The sequence below is a fragment of the Elgaria multicarinata genome, chromosome 12, assembly GCF_023053635.1.
Source record: "Elgaria multicarinata webbii isolate HBS135686 ecotype San Diego chromosome 12, rElgMul1.1.pri, whole genome shotgun sequence".
NCBI lineage: Eukaryota > Metazoa > Chordata > Lepidosauria > Squamata > Anguidae > Elgaria > Elgaria multicarinata.
The window spans coordinates 19,631,367-19,645,587 of record NC_086182.1 but is presented as its reverse complement, the minus strand read 5'-3'; the positions used below and the strand labels follow the sequence as shown (position 1 = coordinate 19,645,587).

Genomic DNA, 14,221 nt, shown 5'->3' with positions numbered 1-14,221 from the left:
GTGTCGAAAGGGCTATGGGATGGGTACCTCTTCAACAGTACTCGCAACAGCAAGTTCTAGTTTCAAAATATGGGGAAGAAAAAGTAGGCATGAAAAAGCGCGTACAAGTGCACTAGCTAGCGTTCATGAACACACAGGAAATTATACATGCAATACTTCTTAAACATTACCCACTTCCAAACACAGAAGCTGAGTAGGAAAAGAACATTCTCAGAGGAGCGACTGTCTAGGGTGAGCTGTGGTTATGTTTTTGACTGGTTCTTCGTGGATTTATTCTGGTTCTCAGATGTTTCTGCTGCACGGATCCAGGTGTATATGAACATCAATTTCGACCCAAACGAATGTGAAGAAAGGGGTGTGTGTCATCTTAAACCCTCTGCATTTACAATGAGTGTACAGAGCAGGCTGCACAGGTTGTCTCTGCCCATGGACACAACCACACACTGCCTCCCTCTTTGAACATCCAACGGATGTTTGCGAGTTCTCCATGTGTGAGCTCCTACATTCAAGGAGGCAACATGATTGTTTCCTCAAGTGTCGGAGCTTTCCACGTGTATGTGTATGCCGCCTTGAGAGGTTTCAGCCCTTTAAGGGAGCCTAGAAATAATTTTAGATAAATCAAATTCACACCAAGCTCATGTCTGTCAGGGAGGACAGCACTCAATTCCGGTGGTAAGCAGCGTGAGCACACATGGGCCCCTCCAGGTGTTCTTTCATGACATACTGGGGGCGGGTGTTGTGTGTCCCTTAAACTTTAAAGTGTATAGACAGACACCTTCACCACCTTCCCAAAGTAGTGGCTGTGTTGGCAGAGCAGACAATAGAATATTTATGATTGCTAACTGGCAGAAACTAGAAATAGTCTTGATCTAGCCCTTGAAATATAGGCACAATCCTATGCGTGTTTCAACAGAAAAAAAAAGTGCTGCAGCTCCCAGCATTCCCTGAACTACCCCTGAAGGCCTCCCGGAGGTGGGGAGGAAAGTATGGAGAGAAAGACAGAGAGTGAAAGATTCAAACAGACAGAGAGAAGGATGTTGTGGCTCTGGCCCTGAAACTGCTGGCATGCAGCCCCAAACAAAGTACCCCAATTCTGCTCTTTGGTGTTTGGCTTAAGATTGCTATCATCGGAGCAGCATTCCCTACCCTGGTGCCTTCCAGATGTGTTGGACTACAATTTCCATCATCCACAACCAGGCTACCTAGGGGATGATGAAGCCTGTGTTCCAATGTACCGGAAAGACACCAAGTCAGTCAAGGAAGTCTGCTTTGGAATCTGCAAATACTCCTGTGCCTTTAAGGGAAGAAGGAAGGTTTCACTGGGTGCAGAAAGCAACACCTGGTGAAACCTCCCTTATTATGTAACTCTTAAAACAGGGTGAGAACCTTTTTCAGTACAAAGACCAAACTCCAACCTGGGAAAGGTCTGGGGGATTGCATTCCATCTGTAGGTGGGGCCAAAGGCAAAGTGAGTGGAGCGAAAACTGGATTCTTACCCATTTTAAGACTACTCAGAAGTAAGTATGAGCAGCATGTCTACTCAGCAGCAAGCAGGTCAAGCTTCAGAAGTAAGTAGGACCGTAGCACTCAGTAGCTTCCACCCCAGGCTTCATCCTTTCTTCCTGGCAGAGAAAAGCTCTTATCTCAAGTCAGTAGCTGATCACAGAGATGAGATCTTTGTCTTGATCAGTAACTGAGAAAGGGAGCCTTGTTCGTCCTCAGCAGAGATAAGAAGGCCTGGGGAACCTCTGAGAGCTGAATATTGGTAAGGTGACCATATGAAAAGGAGGACAGGGCTCCTGTATCTTTAACAGTTGTATTGAAAAGGAAATTTCAGCAGGTGTTATTTGTATATATGGGGAACCTGGTGAAATTATCTCTTCATCACAACAGTTAAAGGTGCAGGTGCCCTGCCCTCTTTTAAACCTGGTCACTCTAGTATAGCTCCTGCACCTTTAACTATTGTGATGAAGAGGGAATTTCACCAGGTTCTCCATATATACAAATTACACCTGCTGAAATTCTTTTTTCTATGCAACCGTTAAAGATACAGGAGCCCTGTCCTCCTTTTCATATGGTCACCCTAAATATTGGAGGTCTTCCATCTAAGTCTCAAAAGCACAGGAGCCCTCATAGGATTTAGATGTGGCAATCTGAACTTCCCAAGCTCAGAAGGCAGAAGCACTACTGCCCCTTCCCTTCTCCTGGTCCCCAGCCCCAACAAAAGACAATTTCTCTTTCATCCACAAGTTGCAATGAAACCAAATTAAAGAGAAGTGGAAAAGCTAAGCAGCATATATGTCTGATTTTCATACCTAGGATTGTGCAGGGGGCATTGTTTGAATTCAGAAGTCTGGGAGCAAAATGGGAATGTTATGATTTTTCTTAGCGTCACAATGCTGAACCTAACATTATACAGAGCCAGGTCACTGCTCTAACCTGGGGGTGTCTGCTCTGACCGGAAGCCCATCTCCACGGTCTCAGGCACAGCAAGAGGGAAAGAATTTTTCCAGTCCTGCAGCCCAACATCCTTTTTTGGCGATTGAGTGCTGGAGACTGAACCTGGAACCCTCTACATGCAAAGCATGTGCTCAGCCACTGAGCTATGACGACCCCCTTCCCACCCTGTGGTGCACAACACGCTTTGTAATTCCGAGTTCAAAATCACATTGTGGTTTTAAAGTCAGCTGGGCCTTCAAACGTTACCGAACCACTCCCCAGTTAAGCAGTTTTTAAGGAGATCATTTGGTTGAGCACCTTGAATTGTGATGATCTAAAGCAGCGTTCTCTAACCTGGATCCCACCAGAGATTGTAGGTTATAACCCCCATCCAACCTGACAGTAAGCTGGGATGGCTTCAGCTGATGGGAATTGTAGTTCAAAGTAGGTTGGGTGGGGAACATTGCTCCAACTAATTATACCTCCAGATCTGCCAATTCCTCTAACTCAAAATTTGCAGTTTCCAGTTTGATATTTCTCCCCTTCTACTCTGTTATCAAACTGTGCTACGTTAAAAAATAAACGAATTAAACATTGTACAATATCTGGGTTTTTATACTTATCATAAAAGCAGCACTATATGGAAGAAGAGCTATGTGAGTTGGTGAAGGGAGGATAACAAAATAAAAAGGATTATCTAGAAACAGTCAGCCAAGGAACTCAACGAGATAGCTGCCTTAGATTTGGATGGCCTAGAATAGGGATGCATCACTTTTTTTGGCACATGCAGTCCCAGGTGGTGGACTGGGTGCCACACACACACATACACAATTTGGTGGGGTGTGTAGGTGTCATGGGGCTGCACAAAACCTCTTGAGAGGGCTGCACATGGCCTGCGAGCTGTCCACTCCAGCACAGAATGACCAGAACTGTTATATAATAAAGCCTGAGGTGTCAGGATCACAGGACCCATGATCCTTGACCATTGGGAATGCCGGCTGGGACCAATAAGAGTTGCAGCCTAAAACATCTGTTGGGCACCAGGTTGCCTACCCAGCTTGGAAAGTCTGATCTCCAGCATTTGATCTGTGAGGGTTTCTTCAAACATGCAAGGCACCACTTTCAAGTGAGAAAATTGCAGCCTTTATTTCTATAACAGCTGTTATCACAAGCACTGGTAATCTTATCTTGGCTATGCTGAAACAGTGGCATTGGCTCCTGCTCCACTTCCGGGGCTGGCGCTTACCTTCAAAGGCCTATAGAACTTGGGAGCAGAGTACCTGAGGGATTGCTAGCCCCTATGCCATCTTCCCCATACATTAAGACCTTCTTTGCAGGCCCTCCTCTAGATGCTCCTATGATGTGAGGTAAGGCAGGTGGCATCACCAGAGAGGATCTTCTCAGTGGTGGCTCCTCAGCTTTGCAATGCTTTTCCCAAGAAGGTTCACCTTACTCATACTTTGCTATCTTTCCAGCAAAAAAAAACACCCATTTATTTTCCCAGCTTTTTGATAATGTCACTCCTTCTGAAATAGGTTTACCCTCCTCCTATAAGTTGTTTTTTTAATTATTATTTAATGTTCTATTTATTATTTAATATTTTTTATGGATTAAATCGTATTTTCAAATATGCTGCCCTGGGGGGTAAATACTTTTGAAAGGTAGAATATATTTTTTTAATAATAAATACAAAATAAATACCAGCTACTGAAGGGGGAAAAGTAGTACAAATTCTCATATCAGACGGTAATAAAATAGTCCATTTGCACTTCAAGGGATTTCTGCTGTTAATCTTAGCAATGATATTTTTGGATTAAGTTTCCCATAAAGGCAGAAGTTAACTCACTTTGCACCTTTTCCCAGCCTTGCATTCCAATGCTACAAAAAGCTGCACTGTTTGAAATACATGCCTGTCAAATGTACAGGAACCCAAGATGGAGCAAAGACTTGGCAACCTTAATTAGCCTGCAGGTGACAACCATACCTACAATCACGAACAGGTGCATGAAAGAGAATAGGATTTCTGTACTTTTAATAGGCAAGTGAGGAGGGAAATTGAGTAGGTGAAGGAAAGTGAAAAGATGCAGTGAAGGAAATCCCAGTTCTGAACATCTGTTCAAAGGAACAGGAGCCCTTTCCTCCTTTGCGTCTGGTCATTAAGGCTAAAATCCTGTGCACGCTTACTTGGAAGTCAATCCCACCTAACAAAGTGGGGGTTATTTCTGAGTATATAATGTGGAGGATCAGGCAGGAAGCTGCCTTACACCAGGTCAAGCTATTGGTTCATCTACCCTAGTAATACCTACCTTGACTGGCAGCAGCTCTCTACTTTCTCTGGCAGAGATATTTCCCACTACCTGTCAGCTAATCCCTTTAGCTGGTGATGGCAAGGATCAAGCCTGCAATCTTCTGCATGCAAAGCAGCACTCCACCATTGAGCTGCCGAGAGTCCATTACAATCTTTATTTATCTTACCCTTAAAAGTATATTATATAAATATCCTGCACATTTTCTACTCCCAGGGTGGCTAGCAAGTAATAAACAAACAGCTGAAGCAGTATATCAAGACAAAAGAATAAAATATGTTGAAATAGAAACATGACAGCAGCAGAATAAAAACGTTGAAATGATATTTTAAAAGACTAGGGAGAATTGAAAAGGCACTGCAAAGAAATGAGTGGGTACAGGGCAAATCAAATCCTCACCAGCACCATAGAAAGCGTGCCAGAGTTAAGGTGCCAGAGGCAAAAAGGTGCTCTCTCTCTCGAGTTGTCACCTGGAGCACTTGAAAAAGAGTATGTGGCTATGACATATTAGCGGATTCGTCTGAGAAAAGGGTGTCCCCTTCCTGGTTCTGAAAGCAAGCACTATGCATTGTGCTTAGAAATGGACAGATGGCCATCACTAGCCAGATGTGTTCGTTCCCTTCAGCAGTCCCACTTAGAAGCCTCACTCGGCCTTGCTTTTAAGCACTAGCCATAGGTATGTGCCACCATTGCCTTCAGAGGCACTGTTTGTGGCAGTGTTCGCATGGGCTATCTTAGTGGAACGCCTTGCACCAAGACTGCAAGGTCAGCCTTCCCCTATTTGGTAACTTCCAGACATTTTGGACCAACTCCAAAGAGCCTGAAACAGCATGGCCAATGGTCAGGAATGCTGGGAGTAGTACTTCAAATAGGGCACCAGGTCAGGAACAGCTGCATTAGATAATTTCCCTTGTTACCTGTGTTCCACCGGCAACTGAAAACATTTCCTTTCAAATAAGCATTTGACTCCGGGGTTGTTCAATTTCATTTATTGATCCTTAAACTTGGCTCTCGATATTTTTGTCTTTGCTGCTGCGTTACGCTCATTGCAAATGTGTTTTAATGATTGACTGTTGTCCTTTTTCAATGTTTTGTACGCCATTCTGAGCAACTCCTTTTGGGGAGTAGAAAAGTGGGACAGAAGTCTCAAAATAAAAGAGAAAACAAATTAATCGTATGCAGGAGGGGGAATGGCGAGGGCTGGAGAGCTCCATCCTTCCTCTGTGCTCAGCAAAGCACCCAAGTAGGTCGTTAGAAGAGGGAAGTCCTGCACAGAAACACAGCTGTCCACCTCTCCTCGGCCAGCCCTCAGCAGGCAAGTAAAAATTTGTGCCGGCTAATAACTTTTGTGGGCTAATTTATAAGACCGACTTAGCAACTGTGTTTGGGACTAACTGACGTTTCCAAATAATTACTGCATTGCAGTAATATAGCCTGGAGGTTACCTGAGCATGAATAACCACGGCCAGGCTCTGTCTATCTAAGAGGAGCTGTAACTGGCATTCCAGCCCTAGCTGGCAAAATGTGCTACGTGCCATGGATGCTACTTGGGCCTCCAGAGACAGAGATGGTTCTATCGGCACGCCCAAACTGCAAGCATGATTCATTAGAGGGAGGCACAAGCCAATCCACAATGGGTTGGTCACTACCTCCCCAGTCAGGCAAGTCTCGTAGTAGGGGAAGGGTGATAGCATCTTGGTAGGGCACATATCATGCGTACAGAGAGTCCCATCTCCGCCATCTTGAAGAAAATCATGTCTGAAACCCTGGAGAGCTGCTGCCAATCAGTGTCGACAACACTAAGCTAGGCAGACAAATAGTCTGATGTAGTATAAGACAACTTTCTATATTCCTACCCACCAAGGGCAGCTCCATTTTGTTAAGATTGAGCATCGCTTTCTTGACCCTCAACTGACACATTACCAATTTGACATTTCCACAGCCTTATCTGAATCAGATGAAAAAGAAAAGTATTGCTGGTTGTCACCAGAATACTGATGGCACCTAACTCCAGGTAATCTTACCCTATGAGTTTGTGTAGATGTCAAATGGGAGGGGGCCCAAATGGTATCCAGTGGAACCCTACAGCTTAAGAGCCATGGAGCCATACAGTCATCGTCCAGCCCCAACTTCTAGAAACAGCACTCCAGGTTGAACCCCCACCCCAGCCAGATCTCCAACTCAGACAACTTATCCTATATGTTACCATCCTTGTAGCCACTCTGAACACAGATGGTTATTATTCCCATTTTACAGACTGAGAACCAAGGATGAGAGTCCGTGACATACCTAAGGCCACTGAAACTGAGCCAGTATCTGCACACAGGAGGGAGATGGGGCAATTTACATAGTAGGAGGATCTTGGATCCCTCTGCTTTCTTGACGGCTAACAAACATGATTCAGGAATCAGGCAGGAATGGGTTACTGGTTTGAGATTCTAAGCATCTGAAACTCACTCAGCAAACAAGCTCAGCCGCTTTGTATGCACAGCGGGTGGATAATATACTTTAGCATGGAGAATGAGGAGGTTTCTGTTTGTTTAGGAGGAAGACCAACAGATGATACAATCACTGTTCCCCAGTGTCTTAGTCCAAGCTGGATCAACACCTAAATATTTGTGTCCCTCTGTGGTTCTTTTCCCTTCTTTTGCTGAAATCTTGTGGCAATGAGTTCCTCATGTCACTCATTTCTCTTCCCGCCCCCGACTTTTACCTTGTCTAATTAATGGTCAGGGTGCAACTATACAAGAAGTTGTAGAAAAAAGAATGGGCATTCTGTCTTACAACCTGGTCTATAATCTGTCCTTTTTATTGTGTTTTCATTTTACTTGTTTTTATTACTTTATATATTTTAAGGTTGTATTTATATTTTGTGAGTCACCCAGAGAGCTTATGTTATAGGGAGGCTATATAAATACAGTAGATAAAATAAATATTGACCAACAATACTGGGAGGAGGGAGAATTTCAGCAATTGGCAGTACAGTGTGGTATTTGATGCACGAGCCACCATTTGCAAAAAAAATTATCCCTTCTAAACATAACACAGGTATTATAAGCCCAAAAGTTCAGTCCTGTTCAAAATGTGGAACTCTTGGATGAATCAGATTATCTTGAACCATTTAAAGTCTGGCGGGGGTTTTTTAATCTGGTTTGTGGGGGTTGCTGCCCTGGTTGAGCACATATGCCAGGAGATGGACAGAGGAATTATGAGATGTTTCCTAAACTTTTGTCAACTTTTGATACCATCGGTATCAGAGCTCCTGTTTAGGTGGGAGGCAGAGGCACCACATCTCAGTGGCTCCACTCCTACTGAAGAGGGAAGGTTTCAGAACAGAGGTACGGAACCTCAAGTCTAGGCTCCCAATCTGGTCTTTTGGGGGTTCCCCAGATGGCCACACGCCCTTTTGCTTTCTTCCAATCAACAATCGTTCTGTGCAGTTTCCACCCCGCCCCTGATTCCCCAAGGTCAGGGTCTTGCTATTTACTGTGTAATCTGTACAGCACCATGTACATTGATGGTGCTATATAAATAAATAAATAAATAAATAAATAAATAATAATAATAATAATAATAATAATGCCAGTATTTTGGTCCTACCCCTTTTCCCTTTGACCCCACCCATCAATGGAATGCGCCCCCGAGGGCTTCTCTGAGGCGGAATTTGGCCCTCCCGTTGAAAAAAGGTTCAACACCCCTGTTTCAGAAGATAGTACTGGGAAATTTCTGCATAACGTCAAAAAGCTCCACAACGTGCCATCTAGTCTCCCAAGGTTTCATCTCCTCTCCCACGCTATTTAACATTATTTGAAACCACTGGGAGAGATTCTATGAGGATTTTTAGTTCTATGTCCGTATGCGGACAGGGAGAACGCCCTGACCCCGTGCTTAAGGTCAGTGATGAGCTGGAGGACAGCAAATAAACTGACGCCCAATACAGATAAAGATGGAATTTTTGACAGTGAGCATTGCAGCACAACTGGGAGTAGGTGAATGGCCTGTTTTTGATGGGATTCCTCCCACCTTCCTGCCTTGTAAACCTCCTGGAATAATGTGTTTTCAAAACATACTAACAGGATAATATCTCTTGATTTTCCCTGCTGCATCAAATATAAAACAGCTCATTGGGCTGCAATTCTTCATTGTGGTTGGGGTCATTCATCCCCCCTCTCTGTTCTGGATGTAATGCCTCCCCCGCTCTCACTTTCAATTTAAGGGGGGGGGTCTGATCCAGGCACCCTTTTAGTGAAATTCTCAATTTGTGTGTTTATGTGGGCTTGGTTTTGTTATCAGGGTTCTTTAGGGTGGGGGTGAGTTGCTGTATAATGGTGGGACTGGGAAATATAACATAGAGAGAGCCTTACTGTAGGACTGGCCTGTCCCATGTGAGACCAAATCACAGACTTGCTGTTGGGGGGGGGGGGAGAGATAAGTAGGAAATAGCACAGGTGAGAGGAATCAGTTTTATAATGCGAGGGAGTCATTGATGTGTTAGACTAGGTCTGGGGAGATCCAGGTTCAAAGCCACACTAATTTCTCTGGGTGTTTTTGAGCCAGTTGCCACCTCTCAACCGAGTTTACCTCCTAGAGCTATTGTGAGGAGAAATGGGAAGGGAGGGAGGATCATATATGCCAAGAATGGGAAGGACCTTAGACTTATGAGATCTACTTTGGGGCTATTCACAGAACACACTAACCCACATTCAGTGGTTGAGTGTGAATTGTTTTGAACCGTGAGATGTCTGAAAGCAGCAAGGGTGGCAGAATGCCTTATTTTCTCAAATAAGCCACCTTGAGACCCTATGCTTTGTTGTTGGATTGTTCAGGGCGATTAACAACCACACTGCATGGTTAACATGCCACCCTGGCTGTGTTCAGACAACATGATAACCCAGGATTCAACAAACAACCCACAGTTCAACAAACAACCTATGCTCAACCACTGAGTGTGCGTTAGTGTGTTGTGCGAACAGCCCCAGTATGTTTCTATTAGAACTCCAAGGTCCATCCAGGGTTGGCATTAAGAGTAGGCATGGTGGGGCATCTGCAGAGGACCCAAACTCCAGCAAGGGCCCACTGACAAGAGCCCCCTGGTCTTGCTCCTCCTTTTTACCCTTGCAACCTGCTTGTTCATCTGCCTCTCGCTCTGGCCCAGACAACCGTGGCGGTGATGGAGCAGTAGACGCCACTGCTTACTTGCTCATTGTCTCTTTGCCTGGCAAAGCGATAGCAGTGATGAGAAAGAGGAGGACAGGAGAAGTAGCAGCTGGTGACAATGCCAGTGAGAAGGTAGACTCACTGAAGGAGGATCCCCATGGAGGCTATCTTACTGGAGGGACCTCCAAAACCTGGAACCAGCACTGGGCCAGCCTAGAAGAGCCAGATGCAATATGGTGGCTTAAGGGTTAGAACCAATTACCTAGACACATACACTTTGGGATCAAGGACCTCCACTTCCCTTACTCGGCTTCGTTCTTTTTCTTCTGCTGCCCCTTACGCCTGGAACGCTCTTCCAGAACACTTGAGAACTACCAACTCAATCACAGCTTTTAAAACTCAGCTAAAAACTTTTCTTTTCCCTATAGCTTTTAAATGTTGAGTTTGTTCTGACTCTATACTGTTAGCCTCACTCTACCCGGTGCCTGTTTACACTTCCCTGTGCCTGTTTGCATTCTCTTTCCCTCCTTATTGTTTACTACAACTTTATTAGATTGTAAGCCTATGCGGCAGGGTCTTGCTATTTACTGTGTAATCTGTACAGCACCATGTACATTGATGGTGCTATATAAATAAATAAATAATAATAATAATAATAATAATAATAATAATAATAATAATTATTTATTACATTTCTATACTGCTCAATAGCTGAAGCTCTCCGGGCAGTTCACAAAAATTCTCTACGAACTTCCCCCCGCCCCAAGAGGCAGAAGGCTTAATTTTAAGCCACTTCCACCAATACAGAAAAGATAATAACTTTCCTTTATTAATGGTGCAGAAACCACGATGGGAAGTGTCCTTGACCAGGTAAAATTCAGACAGCAACATTTGCAGTAGTTTCAGCTTCAGTTTTATGCCATATTGTTTAAAAGCAAAAATATCCCACAATAGTTCTGGTCATCCTACAGTACATGGATGCCAGTGCCTCAGATGTTGGGATACTCTTTTTCATGTAGACTAGAATCTAGTAGACATATTTTGAGACCTATTTAATGACAGCCATCTCACCTTCCCTGCTCTTGAGAACACTGGGCTTTGGGAAAAAAAAACATCCACATTAAACAGGCAGGAATTCAACTGATGAGGCGTGCCCCAGCCCTGTACTTGTTAGCCAGAGAAAGCTTCCTGTTGGATTTCTGGCTGTCCTGAAACTGTCAAAAGGCATTGGGACTCCTTTCAGAAATAAAGGTGGCAACTGTAGGCATTTCAGGATCAACTCATTGTGGAGAGGATGTAAAATGGCAGCCACCAGAGTATAGGGAGGTGCAAATTAAAGGGAACTCGTTTAGTTATTAAGCAAACAAAACAAACGTCACCTAAATTTTAACTTGGGAGGGTTTCATGGATAAAAGGCTCCTGCATGCCCGTTGGACTTTAGGGAGAGGCATCATTCATGCACATAGCACAGAAAGGGTGGCGGTGCCCTTGGTTGGGGATCTCCCCCCCCCAATGTGTTTGGGGAGACCACTTGTTTGGATGGAATGGTTCCCATCTGAACAAAGGGGGCCCGTCTGAGGTCCTCTGAGCACTTCCTGCAGTCTTTTCCACAGAGCTGTGCAAGGCAGCTCTGGTGCTGCAGGAGTTAATCGGATCCGTTCCAACTGGCAAGTCTGGGTGTGGGAGGCTGGGAGTTTTGGAAGGGCTTTGGACGTGGTATGCAGAGTTTTCTAGGGAAGGGGGGGAAGGGCTTGCAGCAGCAAAGGAGGAATGGGACAGGCAAACCCATCCTTTGCAAGGGAGTGTCCCGGAGATTATTAGAACAGAGCAAAAGTGTGTGTGTGTGGGGGGGGAAATAATCTGTCCAGTTCTATAAAATCTCAAGATCACATTCTGCAATCATGGGGGGGGGGGCACTTCTATGGTCCATGTGGAAGCAGGCCTTATCCTATACACGCCCAGGTATCCTTTGCTTCCAGCAAAGCTAGGAAAATAAGCTAACATCACTCCTAAAGCAAATGGTGTTAGCGGTGTCCCCGCTTCTCCCCCAGCTCTAATGGAAAGGATTGTTCACCAGAGGCTGCAATCCTATGCGTGATCAACTGGGAGTAAGTCCCACTGAATGCAGTGGGATTTAGGACTGAGTAGACATGTACAGGATTGGGCCGCACCCATCAATAACAAGATTATTGGTTGGAGTTTGCAGGATAAATCTGGAGGAGATGGAGAAGTCTATAACATACCCCAACTCCCATCAGTGGGAATCATCTTAGGTCTAGAACAATAAATTTATTTATTTATTTCACTTTCATATTACCGAATAACTGAAGGCCTCTGGGTTGTTTGCAACAATTAAAACCGTAAAATACAGCATGATATAAAACACACACACACACACACCCCTACAGTATAAAACCAATGTAAACCTGTCTACCCCAATAAACATTTGTATAGCACCTTCTATTGTTTGAAGTACCTTGTATGCACTTTCTACTTTTACAACAATCCTGTAAGGTAAGTCAGTGTTAGTATGCCCTCATATTGCAGATAGGAGGACTGACACCAAGAAAGAGGGGCTTGTCTAAGGCAGAGGATGGATTCGAACCGGAGACTTCCTGATACGCAGCTCAGTTTCTTTACTATTATACAATTGAGAGAACATTTCTGAAAATTTAAATCTGGGGCATTTATCATCCATCCCCACATTACATTAGGGACAAGCACCTTACTAGTGTAGATGGTTCTCACAGTGCTCTAGGCCAGGGGTGGGCACAGGTAAAGATCTCTGGGTGCTTTATAGTAGAGTAACAAGGGTTTCTGACCCTAATAATAGTAACAACTAAAGAGCTTTTTCCCCCTCCTAAATTAGGCTGCTGAAATGAGGACTGTCATGATGAACATGTACACCTCAAAATTTACCATTGCACCGCTGCACAGATGGCTCGTTGTTGGATCCTGGGTTCTAACACAAAACCAAAATAGACAGACAAACTTGAAGTCTGCCCAGCTCTGCTCTAAGCAAATAACTTTTGCTGTTACTTAAAAGGAAAGCTCACAGCAATCCAGAGGTAAACACTACAGCAGCAAAGGATCAAAATGAGATGTACGCATGAGCCCCAAAGGATAACATGCTCTTCATCTACCTCCAGCACTGAGATGTGGTATATGAGTCAACATTACAGAGAAAGGTTCGATGTGCCCAGCAATGTTGGCACCACACAGCGTAATGGAGTACCACTAGATCATGAATAATGATGTGCAGCGAACACCCACCCCAGCTTTCGCATTTGAGTGGGCACTTCTTAGTACCTGACCCCTGCTCCCCGGCAGAAAGCTTTACAGGATTTGTGGTTTATCAGCAGCTGTGATGTTTCCAAAGAAGTGTGGTTTGACTTGAACTGAAACTGAACCATATTGGGTATTGCTGCATTCAAGTGCTAAAATCCAGCATGTAACATTTAAAGTGGGGATAGGCAACGGGGCCTCTAGATGTTTGGGACTACAACTAACATTCTCCACGCTGGGGGTGATGGGAGTTGTAGTCCCAAATGTCTGGGGGGCGCCCGGTTGCCTACCCCCCCTTCCTTAAAGAGAGGTACCTTATCCTTTCCCCTTGAACAGTTCAGCAGAGCCATTTACTTATTTAGGAAGAAGAAGCAGGCACCTATGTCTATCGTGTAGGCCAGGGAACAAATGGCCCTCCAGAAGTTGGACTGCAACTCCCATCAGACCTAGCTAGAGGCAAGGGATGATGAGGGTTACAACACCTGGAAACCACAAGTTCCTCACACAGCCAAATGAGCCACAATGGTTTCACAAATATGGAAAGGCAGAGGCTGCTAGTAGATCTCTGGGCTGCCTGTACTGAAGGTGAAACGTTTGCTCTTGCATTATTATGTATTCACCATCATCCCAACTCTCTGCCAAAGAACAGCACTAACAATAAAATCTGGATTAAAAACAAAACCTTAATTAAAAAATAAAAATAAAATAGCAGGTAGGCTTTGGCAGCAGTGCTGACCCCCCAGCCATGGACACCAAATCTCTGTGGGCGCACAACTGCCTTTCAGAGAGGCCTCTCAAGTTTAACCAAAACGTAGTTTTCCGGGAGAATGGGGCAACTGACCACTCATGCCCCATCTCCTCCCAGCAACAAGGGCATCTAGTTCTTTCACATCATCAAAATGCGATTGGAACTTAACTGCTTGCTACAGAAGGCAACAGATGCTGAGTTTCTCTAATAATCGTGCTCAGGTTTACCAGGGATAATCCTAGCCAGGAAAAACAGAAACAAGGAGACAGTTAAGAGAATAGGAGAA

General features: G+C 44.5%; 1 protein-coding gene across 1 annotated transcript in view; it reads right to left on the bottom strand.

The window, feature by feature from the left end:
* Positions 1–14,221, bottom strand: part of ZMIZ2 (zinc finger MIZ-type containing 2) — a 118,262-nt gene that overhangs the window by 59,775 nt on the left and 44,266 nt on the right. The gene's annotated exons all lie outside the window — the stretch shown is intronic.